Source organism: Schistocerca serialis, chromosome 7, assembly GCF_023864345.2.
Source record: "Schistocerca serialis cubense isolate TAMUIC-IGC-003099 chromosome 7, iqSchSeri2.2, whole genome shotgun sequence".
Taxonomy (NCBI): Eukaryota; Metazoa; Arthropoda; class Insecta; order Orthoptera; family Acrididae; genus Schistocerca; species Schistocerca serialis.
The window spans coordinates 554,853,690-554,866,342 of record NC_064644.1 but is presented as its reverse complement, the minus strand read 5'-3'; positions in this window follow the sequence as shown (position 1 = coordinate 554,866,342).

Here is a 12,653-nt window from a genome sequence, read left to right as displayed (position 1 = left end):
ACAGTGGCTTTCATTTTTCCATTGGCAAAACTGTTTGTATGAATTTTTGGAGCACAACTGGTTTGTTTCCACTGCCTTTACAGCTTGGGCCTGTTGCTCTGTTCCTTGAAACTATTAAATTCCTGTGGCTCATGCTCAATAGAAAACTTTCTTTGTCCTTCCATGTGTCTTACCTGGCAGCCCGCCGTGTGCAGTCCTTTAATGTCCTACGTGTCCTCAGTGGTACTAACTGAGGAACAGATCAAATGACCCTCCTCCATTTGTACCGGTCCCTAGTCCATTTGAAACTAGACTATGGGTGTTTCGTTTATGCGTCTGCATGTCCGTACCTCTTGTGCAGTCTCAATACTATCCATTGTCATTGCATCTGTTTGGCCTGTGGCACCTTTTGCCTAACCCCATTGAGAGTCTGTATGCAGAAGCTGCTGAACTACTGCTGTCCTACCACTGTGACTCTCCTCAGCAGATATGCACGCCGTTTATCTGTCATGTGCAGCCACCCATCCTATGCCTCCTTTTTCGATGACTCCTTTGATTGTCAGTATGGGGCATGTTGCTCTTCTCTGTTACTTCCTGGATTTCGCTTTCGGCTCTTGCTCTGGCAGCTTAACTTCACGCTCACATATCTGAGAACCTATTTCATACGATGCACATTAACTGTCTGCATTGGGGACACCATATCAAATGCTTTCTAAAATTAAAAAAATGGAATCTGCCAGTTGCCCTTCATTCATAGTTCGCAGTATGTAACGTGAGAAATGGCAAGCTGGGTTTTGCATGAGCGATGCTTTCTAAAACCATGTTGATTCGTGGAAAGAAGTTTGTCAGTCTCAAGAAAATTTATAACATTTGAATTGAGAATACGTCTAGGGTTCTGCAGCATACCGATGATAAGCATATTGATTTGTCGTTTTGCAGGTTCGTTCTTTCTCCCTTATATGTACAGGTGTTTATAGACACCGAATTATGTCATGGACTTTGTTTTTTTCTTATGGAACTATATACTTTTTTGCTTGGCATCTTAAACGACAACTTCAACGACGTAGCATGTATGGGACTTTATCAAATAACGTCAAGATAATAGCACCGCAAACCACTGTGCCGCTGTCAAGAGCAGAGGTTCCACAAATGTCTACACTATTATACCAAATGTAAGTAAGCACGTAACTCAGGTAAGGTTTGTGTGTGTATTATCATGGCTGTCATACTAAGTGCTCAAAATGTTGACCTTAAATATTGCTACACGCTGTAAAGTGATACTAGAGAAACGGTAATGCACATTGAATTTCATCTAAAGTTAACGGCAGCTCAAAAAAATTGTTCAAATGGTTCTGACCACAATGGGACTTAACATATGAGGTCGTCAGTCCCCTAGAACTTAGAACTACTTAAACCTAACTAACCTAAGGACATCACACACATCCATGCCTGAGGCAGGATTCGAACCTGCGACCGTAGCAGTCGCGCAGTTCCGGACTGAAGCGCCTAGAACCGCTCGGCCACCACGGCCGGCTAACGGCAGCTCAGGCAGGTGTTATAAGGCATTTCATGCCTTTGGTAGTCGTCGGTGTTTCCTAATAGATCTCTTGTTTCATTTTAGCCACAGATAAAAATATAGAACTGTTAAATTTGATGAGTATGCAGACCATGTTTACGAAGTATCTACATCAAGTTCACAGCACCTACGAAGAGAATGGCCGTTCCAATGCTCTCCAAAAGTTTTCTTAAGAGGGTTTGTCATTAACGTGCACTGCATAAGGGACATCCATCATGTTGGTACCATACTGACTGCCTTATGTCTAGTGGGGTGTCTTCCAATCATAGAGTAGAAGTCTCTCTGGAGTGAGCATTCGGCTGCGCAGAACAGATTTTGTGTTGTCAACAAATGTAGCCACACTGGTCACATGATCACGGAACACCGTAGATTTGTCCGTAAAGCGCTTTGCACGTTTAGAAAGTCAATACGTTCTTAGTGCAAACAAATTCTCTTCATAGGTGCCGTGAATTTGAAATAGATACAATTTCCATTTGACACCTGGAATAAACTGGGCTCTATTTATGCAGAGAAAAAAAGGAAAAGACGTTTTTGCCTCTTTGCGACAAGTGTTACAATCTACATGCACTTATTTTTTGATATCTGGGGCAGCCACCACTATTTTTGCGTTTTATTTGGATCTTTATCGTATTGCTGAGGCTTTTGTGGTAACTTTTTGCTACCATAAGCGTAGAAAAATGGCTTAATAGCAAGCCAGTGCCTTTGAAAGTGTCCCAAAAAATACTAAATTTGCCGCACATTAGCGATTATACCACCTGCTTCTTCGTCGGGTTTTTCCCATTTTTTTTTTTTTTTTTTTTTTTTTCTGTGGGCTACGGCACAATTTTGCTTAATGGCAACACTCTGACGTATTTATTTAGCACATTTAATGTACATACTCCCACTACATTACAGACTAAGTAGTACTGAAAACTCCGATTGCTTGTTAAATCTACTACAAAGCCAAAAGTATCTCAAATATTAAAAATATATACTACACATTTCATTCTCTCGACTCGCCCCCCCCCCCCCCCTCCCTCTCCTTTCAGGACACTGAAGATTGCATGAGCTTATAATACAGTTGCCCCTATGTCATTTATTTTTCAATGAAGAGCCAAAGAAACTGGTACACCTGCCTAATATTGTGTAGCGCCCCCGCGAGCACGCAGAAGTGCCGCAACACGGCATGGCATGGACTCGACAAATGTCTCTGCTGGAGGGAATTAACGCCATGAATCCTGCAGGGTTCTCCATAAGAGTATAGGGGCGTGGAGATCTCTTCTGAACAGCACTTTGAAAGGCATTCCAGATATGGCGGCCAGTGGACGTGTTTAAACTCAGAAGAGTGTTCCTGGAGCCACTCTGTAGCAATTCTGGATGTGTGGGGTGTCGCATTGTCCCACTGGTAATGCCGAAGGCCATCGGAATGTACATGAATGAATACAAGTAATCAGAGAGGATGCATACGTATGTGTCACGTGTCAGAGTTGTATCTACACGCTTCGGTCCCTTATCACTCCAACTGCACACGCCCCACACCATTACAGAACCTCCAATAGCTTGAACAGTCCCCTGCTGACATCCAGGGTCCATTGATTCATGAGGTTGTCTCCATGTCAGTACACGTCCATTCGCTCGATAGAATCTGAAACGAGACTCATCCGACCAGGCAACAAGTTTACAGTCATCGACAGTCCAACGTCAGTGTTGACGGGCCCAGGTGAGTCATAAAGCTTGGTGTCGTGCCATCATCAAGCGTGGGCTCCGAAAGCCCATATCGATGATGTTTCATTGAATGGTTAGCAAGCTGACACTTGTTGATGGCCCAGCATTGAGATCTGCAGCAATTTGCGGAAATGGTTGCATTTCTGTCATGTTGAATGATTCTCTTCAGTCGTCATTGGTCTCGTTCTTGCAGGATCTTTTACCACCCACCTTGATGTCGGAGATTTGATGTTTTACCGGATTCCTGATATTCACAGTACACTCATGAAATGGTCGTACAGGAAAATCCCCACTTCATCGCTACCTCAGAGATGCTGTCTTCCGTCGCTCGTGTGTCGATTATAACACCACTTTCAAACTCACTCAAATCTTGATAACCTGGTAGTGTAGCAGCAGTAACCGACCTAACGACTGCGCTAGACACTTGTCATATAGTCGTTGTCGACCACTCCATCGTATTCTGTCTGTTTACATATTTCTGTGTTTGAATGCGCATGCCTATACCAGTTTCTCTGGCGCTTCAGTGTAGCTCCTCATTGTCCTCAGTCGAAGGTAGACGATGTAACAGCATGAAGGGCAGTGAACAATGACACATATGAAGGAGTTTGATGGTACCTTATGTACTAATATTTTATGCCTGTTAGTCAAATGGTAAAGACAATGAATTGAAGGTAATACCAAGAAGGAGGCTGATTTCTAACTTTGATTACTGTTTGTGTGTGTCTGATTTTTGTTTCCCATTATTATGGTTCATGTTTAGTCTTTTGTTTTCTTATTGACATACTTGCAAAGCTGACTATACAGCCAAAGTGTGAGGATGCCAGTGCTGTGATAACAATAAATAAAGGAAGTGTTCTGTACGAGACTTGTGTGAAACGTGTGTTTAGATAAATGCCGAAACTTCACTCAGTTGTGCGCGTCATATTTTCCAACTTTCATATGCTTCACATATCTTCATTTCACTTTGCTATTAGTATATATTGAACTTCCTTTATAGCTTCAAGTCTCTCTCTCTCTCTCTCTCTCTCTCTCTCTCTCTCTCTCTCTCTCACACACACACACACACACACACACACACACACACACACTCTTTCTATTCTGCAAAACATCCTATCCAACCAGGAGCGGAATATTTCACAAACATTTTGATTCTGAGTAATTCACGAAACTGTTTTTTCATGTTACATACTACCACATAGAAAGTATATTTCAGTTTAAAACAAACAAATTGACCATAAATTACGCAGGGGTGCGCTATCAGAAAAGTAGAAACGTAAGGAAGCTTTTCTACCAGTCTTCTCTGAGATTCACCACTGTCAAAAGAAAAGGTTATTTCTTCAGCTGTTGGGTTTCTTGCCTTATACGTGTACGAATACCAAGAAATGACTGCTGCAGGTGACCTAAGACTTCGCTCGATATCCTACACATTTTGTATACATAATAGTAGATCTAAAACATTCATTCAAAATTCAGCCAAAACAGCACCATTCGTATCAGCACATCTGAGTATTCATACACCTACTTGTTCTCCTTTCGTGTATTTCTCTTTGGCCCTCTAGCAACTACAGTAATTCTCCATTGGTATTACGAGTAAACAAACGTTGAAAACGCGAACAATACGTGTAATATTAGATGCTTCGCACTCTGTCGCAAACAGGAACAAACAACTTCGGCCCAACATCACGTACAAGTGGCAGTTTAATGTTAACAGGTGCAGAACGCACTGCTCAGCAGAGATATTTCTACTCCATGCTCCCAATAACAGCGGCAGCAGCATATCATAGGAACTAGAGATACTTGAGTGTATTTCTGTTCCCATAACTAAAACGTGGACCAAAGATGCGGGTCTTGAGAAACACGCAGCAAATGTTGACAGACCAAGAGCGTTGTTCTTATCCACATCTTTGAGTTTGCGTCCATTTTCAAGTGACGTTTAGTGCGTTTTGCGAAGACTGATTTGCCGATGGCTTGTGAACGACCCATCTTCCTTTAACAATATTTTGCAGAGATATGTCACATCAGTTTGCTCTCTTCGTAGATAACATTTGGAGAACTGCACACATTTCTGGAAGACGTTGCCGTCAAGCTGTAGATGCAGCAAATGTGAAGAGGATGAAATACGATGAAATGTAGTGTTCGCAGAACGCTCGTTACGTTGATCCCTCTCGTACTTCCGAGATGCCTCTTAGGGATATTTGCATTGCGCGTTTGTGCTGATAAAATATTACCCATGCTGGCTTCATTTATTTCATCAGTTGCTCTCCTTTTCCTTTGACGTACTTTATTCTCCATACTCCCAGTTTCTAGAACATTTTTTTAAATAATTCTTGCAAAGACACAAATACAAATCGTGATTGCTCGTGACGATCAAGATTCCCTTCAGCATACAGTCGCGCTGCTGCTCTAATAGTTTGGCGACATTCGCCATAAACTATATGCACTTTTTCGACTGTCGTATACATTGCGAATGTCTCAATAACGTTATGAATAAGTTAGCTGAGTGCTACAACAGCAGAGCACAGGTTGATGGGCTTCAAGCGCACAGGTAAAGACATGAGCCGTACCTGAATTACGCGTTCGGTTACACTTGGTGTAATAAGGCAGACGTTTGTGGAACCGCTTTTCCTGACGGCGAAACGTAGGTGTGCGGCGCTGTTACCCCATACTATTTGATCAAGTTCTCTACACGTTATGTCGTAGAAGCTCTCTTAGAAGATTCTTTCAAATACCAAAGAAAAAAGTTGCATTAGAAAAAAACAAAACCATTGTCATAATTCGGCGACTGTAAACGATAAAAATTACTTGCGAGCATCAGGAAATTCGCCATATTGTCCGCTATAACTTGGCGAAAGTTGCTCCTCGATATATGTATTCAATCTGGACATGTTTCGGGTGGCCTGTCTTAGGTTTCTCGTCCTGTATAGTGCTGTAACTCCAGTTTGACGTTTCTTACGCCACCTCTATGATGTTGCAATTTTTATGGCCAGAAGTGTATATGGGCTCCTGGCTGTTATCTATTGGTTGGAATCTCATGTAAACTACAATGAGAGGAGGAACACATCTTCTCAAGACCTTTAAACGATCCATATCGTCCCCGGAGTAAAGCTCAGTTTGTCGTTAGACGAATGTGTGGAATTTCCTGATAGGCGAATTCCGTATGCAACCGTAAAACTTTTAGCACCGCTTTAAGAGCGAAGTCGCCGGCTCTTTTTATAGCCGCCAAGAGCAGCGGAAGCGTCTCATTTCGCAGCAGGGGAGGCCGCCCGCAGCGCCAGTTTTTTACGCTGGCTCCGGGCCGAGGAAGCGAACGAACCCTCATGCATCGCGTTACGAGGAGCCCATGCTTCAGACTGAGACACCAACATTAAAAAGAATAACCTCGTTTAAAAATGTCTTGGGAACACGGTTGAAGCAGCGGGAGTTAACGTCCCATATGTCATTCAGGATATAAGTTTATCAAACAATGAATTACAAAAAGTAGGAAGTATCAAGTTTTTGGTGCTACAGAGAGATCACAACGTCAATTGGAAAACGCATTGCCTAGAATAAACGAAGCGCCTTTGTTCAGTTACGCTTGCAGGACACACAATTACTGCTACAGGCAGTTTGAAAACGAAGTAACTAGCTTATTCTGCATATTTCCATTCACTAGTAAGTTATGGAATCAATTTCTGGGAAATTCGAGAGATAAGGATAGTATCGTCAGAATACAGAAGCGTGTTACAGGAATTACAATTTTTCTGGTGTTAATTCCAAACATCCTGCTGAGACCTCTTCGGAGAACTGGGTCTTTTGACACTACTTCGCTAGTTTGGAGCCGAATTGCAGGCTTAAACCAGAGGCTCAGTCGATTCTCTGACGATCTTGGACGCAGATTTCTCGGTCTCCGAGGTCGGATGGAGACTTGTTGGGTCCCCTTCCCCTGCCCATCAATAGATGTGCACTACACGCAGGAAGCGGCTGCAAGGATGACTTTAGGATAGAAAATTCCCTCCACAGGCCTGATAACTCCACCCATCAACTTAAAATCTATTATTATTTGTTCACGTGTCTGTCACACTTGAGTACACTTTCTTGGTGGTTATTAGTTTCGAACGTTAACGTTCATTCTCAAACCATTGCCTGCGTTTCAAGTGCTTGTTAGAGCATGATTTCGATATACTTGCATTTACGCAGCACAGACGCATGTAACAAATGTCGTATGGCCATTATACAGAAGTGGTACGTTTTACAGACTAGTTTACGCCTTCTGATTTTAGACAGGGAAGAATATTATCCCCGTTAAATAAAGAGAGTAACATTTGTCATGGTATACTGGAGAAAGGAAATATTAGTCCAGTAAGTACTAATTAACTGCAGAAACGTCCATAGAAATACCCCAGAACTAATCACCCTTAGAAACAGTAACAATGCACATACTAGCTGTCTGAAATTAGATGTTAATAGCAATGAAATTCTGAATTCCGGTTGGAAAGATATCGCAAAGAAAGGTTGAACTTCGGGTAATGAAGACATGTTTATAACTGTAAAATACACGATAATATCTAGTGAGATCAGAAGAGAGACAAGGGAAAAAAAATATAATCAGGGAAAATTTTCTGAGTGAAATGGAGGTTGATATATCTGGCAACAAACGAAAGCTTATGAGATGCTGAAATAACTAACCATGGTATAAAGATGAAATAGATGTGATTAAAATTAACTGCATTTCAGAAAATGCGTCGCTAAATTATTTCCAAAGTTTATGGGCAACGGGGAAAATATGAAAACTGCACTTAGTGACGACCATGTTGATCTTCTATCAATGTTAATAACTTGTTAATCATGTTAACAACACATAAAAACAGAAAACCCCTAGAGGCAGACAATCTCATACTTTAGAAAAGCAATCATATGCTTTAGAAAAAAAATGATATACCTTAGCACGTAATAAGAGTAAATTCAAAGTATGTACATAAACAGCCAAATCAAAGTACAAAAAGTTAGTCAGTTTGCAAGTGCTACCTCTCTAGGAGTCAGACCAGGATGTCCTTTATCACCTTCGTTATTTAATGTATACATAGAAGACATCGTAAAAACGTGGCAGAATACAATAGAACACAATTATAAGCTTAATAACAATGTTATAAATACACTTCTGTTTGCAGATGATCAGATAATCATAGCACATTCAGAATCTAAATTACAGAGAGCAATTGGTTCTTGCTCAAGATATCTAATGATTATAATATGACAATATCTAAGGTTAAAACTAAGCCAATGGCATTCTCTGACAAGGAGCATTTAAGAGCAAAGATCATAATTGATGATAAACTGCTAGAACAATTAAATACTTTTAAATACCTTGGATGTGAAATCTCATATTCTACATCCATTGCTCAAGAATATAAACTGCAAAAATTTCAACAGTTGGTAAGTATTACATGCTGCATTCTCCCCAAAATAGTTAGCCGTGCATTGGTTTTAGAACTGAAAGACACGCAATTATGCTGCATCAAATGTCACATACATTACAACTACATACTGACAGGTAACCCGCCACTACACCTCTGGGTGTGTGAAAGTTCTTTTTATGAAACGTTAATCCGGAAGTTTACAGAACATCCAATTACGAGAAACAGCGGAATGATTCACATCTCATACAAAGTACTCAAAGACGTGAGCAAGCAAGATTGATATGGAAGAATACACTTGTTGCCTCCACAAGAATTATCGTTCCATGATGTGTAAGACCATTGTTCAAAGCCCTTTATCGTTTTTACTGAAATCTGAAACCATGATATCTACTGTGAGGCCTTGAAAAAGGGAATGACTGCTTAGTAGCATATCAGAATATAGTACAGTGTGCCGCATGGGATTAGCCCAGCGGTCTGAGGCAATGCAGTCATGGACTGTGCGGCTGGTCCCGGTGGAGGTTCGAGTACTCCCTCTGGCATGGGTGTGTATGTTTGTCCTTAGGATAATTTAGGTTAAGTAGTATGTAAGCTTAGGGACTGATGACCTTGGCAGTTAAGTCCCATAAGATTTCACACACTTTTTTTTAATAGTACAGTGCTGATTCTGTTTTACACAAGACGAAATTTTGCTGGTGATTTTACACAGAACGTAGAATCCATCCTATAATGCATAGTCCAATAAGAACAGTACCTTATGAAGTCAAAGAACGATTCCACCGTCGCCGCAAAAGGTTTTCGTAACCATAATCTTTGATGCGTTTACATGGAAGAGACATATACAAAACTTTTCAGGACAGCTTTATTAGCACACATGGTACTAATTTTATTTTTCTATTCGACTATGCTGATGCAAGAATATAGCACTTTTGAGTCTGCCGATGACAATTAGAGAAATGTTCGTATGGTGCTGACAGAATCCCACCACTGCCTGTCACTAACTCAGAATTGTTGCAGCTACAAAACTGAATGATTCACTTTATCTCCGAATTATCTGCAAATAAATCAGAAATGATGGAGAAAATTATTTTAGGAGTTTCACACATCTTATCGCAGTAGGGCATTCCCTACAATTCATCTACATCAAACTGCAACGCCCTGCACCCAATAGCACACACTTAACGCAACAGCTAACAGAATAACTGTCACAACTGCATGTACACTCCTGGCCATTAAAATTGCTACACCAACAAGAAATGCAGATGATAAACGGGTATTCATTGGACAAATATACTAGAACTGACATTTGATTACATTTTCACGCAATTTGGGTGCATAGATCCTGAGAAATCAGTACCCAGAACAACCACCTCTGGCCGTAATAACGGCCTTGATACACCTGGGCACTGAGTCAAACAGAGCTTCGATGGCGTGTACGGGTACAGCTGCCCATGTAGCTTCAACACGATACCAGTAGTGACTGGCATATTGTGACGAGCCACTTGCTCGGCCACCATTGACCAGACGTTTTCAGTTGGTGAGAGATCTGGAGAATCTGCTGGCCAGGACAGCAGTCGAACATTTTCTGTATCCAGAAAGGCCAGTACAGGACCTACAACATGCGGTTGTGCATTATCCTGCTGAAATGTAGGGTTTCGCAGGGATCGAATGAACGTAGAGCCACTGTTCAAAGTGCTGTCACTGCGAACAAGAGGTGACCGAGACGTGTAACCAATGGCACCCCATACCATCACGCCATGTGATACGCCAGTATGGCGATGACGAACACACGCTTCCAATGTGCGATGTCGCCAAACACGGATGTGACCATCATGATGCTGTAAACAGAACCTGGATTATTCCGAAAAAATGACGTTTTGGCATTCGTGCACCCAGGTTCGTCGTTGAGTACACCATCGCAGGCGCTCCTGTCTGTGATGCAGCGTCAAGGGTAACTGCAGCCATGGTCTCCGAGCTGATAGTCCATGCTGCTGCAAACGTCGTCGAACTCTTCGTGCAGATGGTTGTTGTCTTGCAAACGTCCACATCTGTTGACTCAGGAATCGAGACGTGGCTGCACGATCCGTTACAGCCATGCGGATGAGATGCCTGTCATCTCGACTGCTAGTGATACGAGGCCATTGGGATCTAGCACGGTGTTCCGTATTACCCTCCTGAACCCACCATCCATATTCTGCTAACAGTCATTGGATTTCGGCCAACGCGAGCAGCAATGTCGCGATACGATAAATCGCAATCGCGATGCGCTACAATCCGACCTTTATCAAAGTCGGAAACGTGATGGTACGCATTTCTCCTCCTTGCTCGAGGCATCACAACAACGTTTCACCAGGCAACGCCGGTCAACTGCTATTTGTGTATGAGAAATCGGCTGGAAACTTCCTCATGTCAGCACGTTGTAGGTGTCGCCACCGGCGCTAACCTTGTGTGAATGCTCTGAAAAGCTAATCATTTGCATATCATAGCATCTTCTTCCTGTCGGTTAAATTTTGCGTCTGTAGCACGTCATCTTCGTGGTGTAGCAATTTTAATGGCCAGTAGTGTATTAGAGCACCATTACAGTAAACTATATACACCTTCAAACTAATGTAGAGTGATTCAGCCTTTGCACCACAAACGAACATCCTGCTGGAAGACGTAGTTCGTTGTACTAGGCTGCAAATGCCCCACATCTCCATATACATAGACGTCAGCTGCAAATGTCGCACATCTCCATATACATAGACGACAGACACAAACATCAAACGTGTCTGTAAGATTTCCAAATAATTTCTGACAAACACCATATAAGATCATAGTATGTAACTTGACAGAAGTAGCATGGGAGTCCTGTACATACAAGCACTGCAAATAGACCTAGACATGGAAAAAGAACCCTTTCAATTGATTGAAAATTTATCTTGCTTCCTACTAGATGAATGATGATGAGTGTCACAAGTTTGTGATGGAAGATTCATGGTAGAGCAGCATGCCCATACAGAAGTGTTGCAGAAGACATGTAGTGAGTCAACTGTCAGTCATAGACATCACATATTACCATACTACTTGTAAATCATTTCTGAAGAATGTGGGTGTGAATCCTTCAACAGTATCCTTGTGTTACAAGAGTTTATCTATCCAAGCTTGTGGATGATAATGGTAGAGATTTGTTGTTATGACTTACACTGCAGTACACATGACGACTTAAAATTCTTGGTATATGCTACAATGATTTTCTGGAGATGTCTGGGTATAGAGCTGACACCCAGTAGTGTCCGAGATGCATAGGTTGGCTTGGCTCTGAGCACTATGCGACTTAACTTCTGAGGTCATCAGTGGCCTAGAACTTAGAACTAATTAAAGCTAACTAACCTAAGGACATCACACACATCCATGCCCGAGGTAGGATTCAAAGCTGCTACCGTAGCGGTCGCTCGGCTCCCGACTGTAGCGCCTAGAACCGCACGGCCACTTCGGCCGGCAGATGCATAGGTATCAGACGAATTTGATGGTTAAGACATGTGTGAGTGGACCTCAAACTATGTAGCACGATTTGCATTGTACACAGTCAATGATAAAGAGTGTGTCCAGGAAAATGAGCTACTTGTATGATAATTTATAAAGAGATGTAGTGTGTGTGGTGCAGTTAGTAGAGTCCTAGTGGTCATTGTAGTAGTATATTCATTCCACAGATCAAAATAGTAGGTCCCATGGCGAATTCAGTAAGTGGTAGCAGTAGATTCATACTATATATTCAGATAGGTTCTCATCTAGCTGTAGTAGTAGTAGTAGTTGTATATTCATGAAACTAGCTGTACCACAGGGTCAAGTATTTTTTGATGGTGCTGGTATTAGCCTTCAACTAACACTGCACTGACTTTTGCTGTAGGTATGCCTTAATGTGATGGAAATTTGATATTGATCTAGACAAAACTTCAAACTCCAATCATCCTTCCTATAAACAGAAAACAATCTAATGCCCTGACTAGCATTGCATTTTT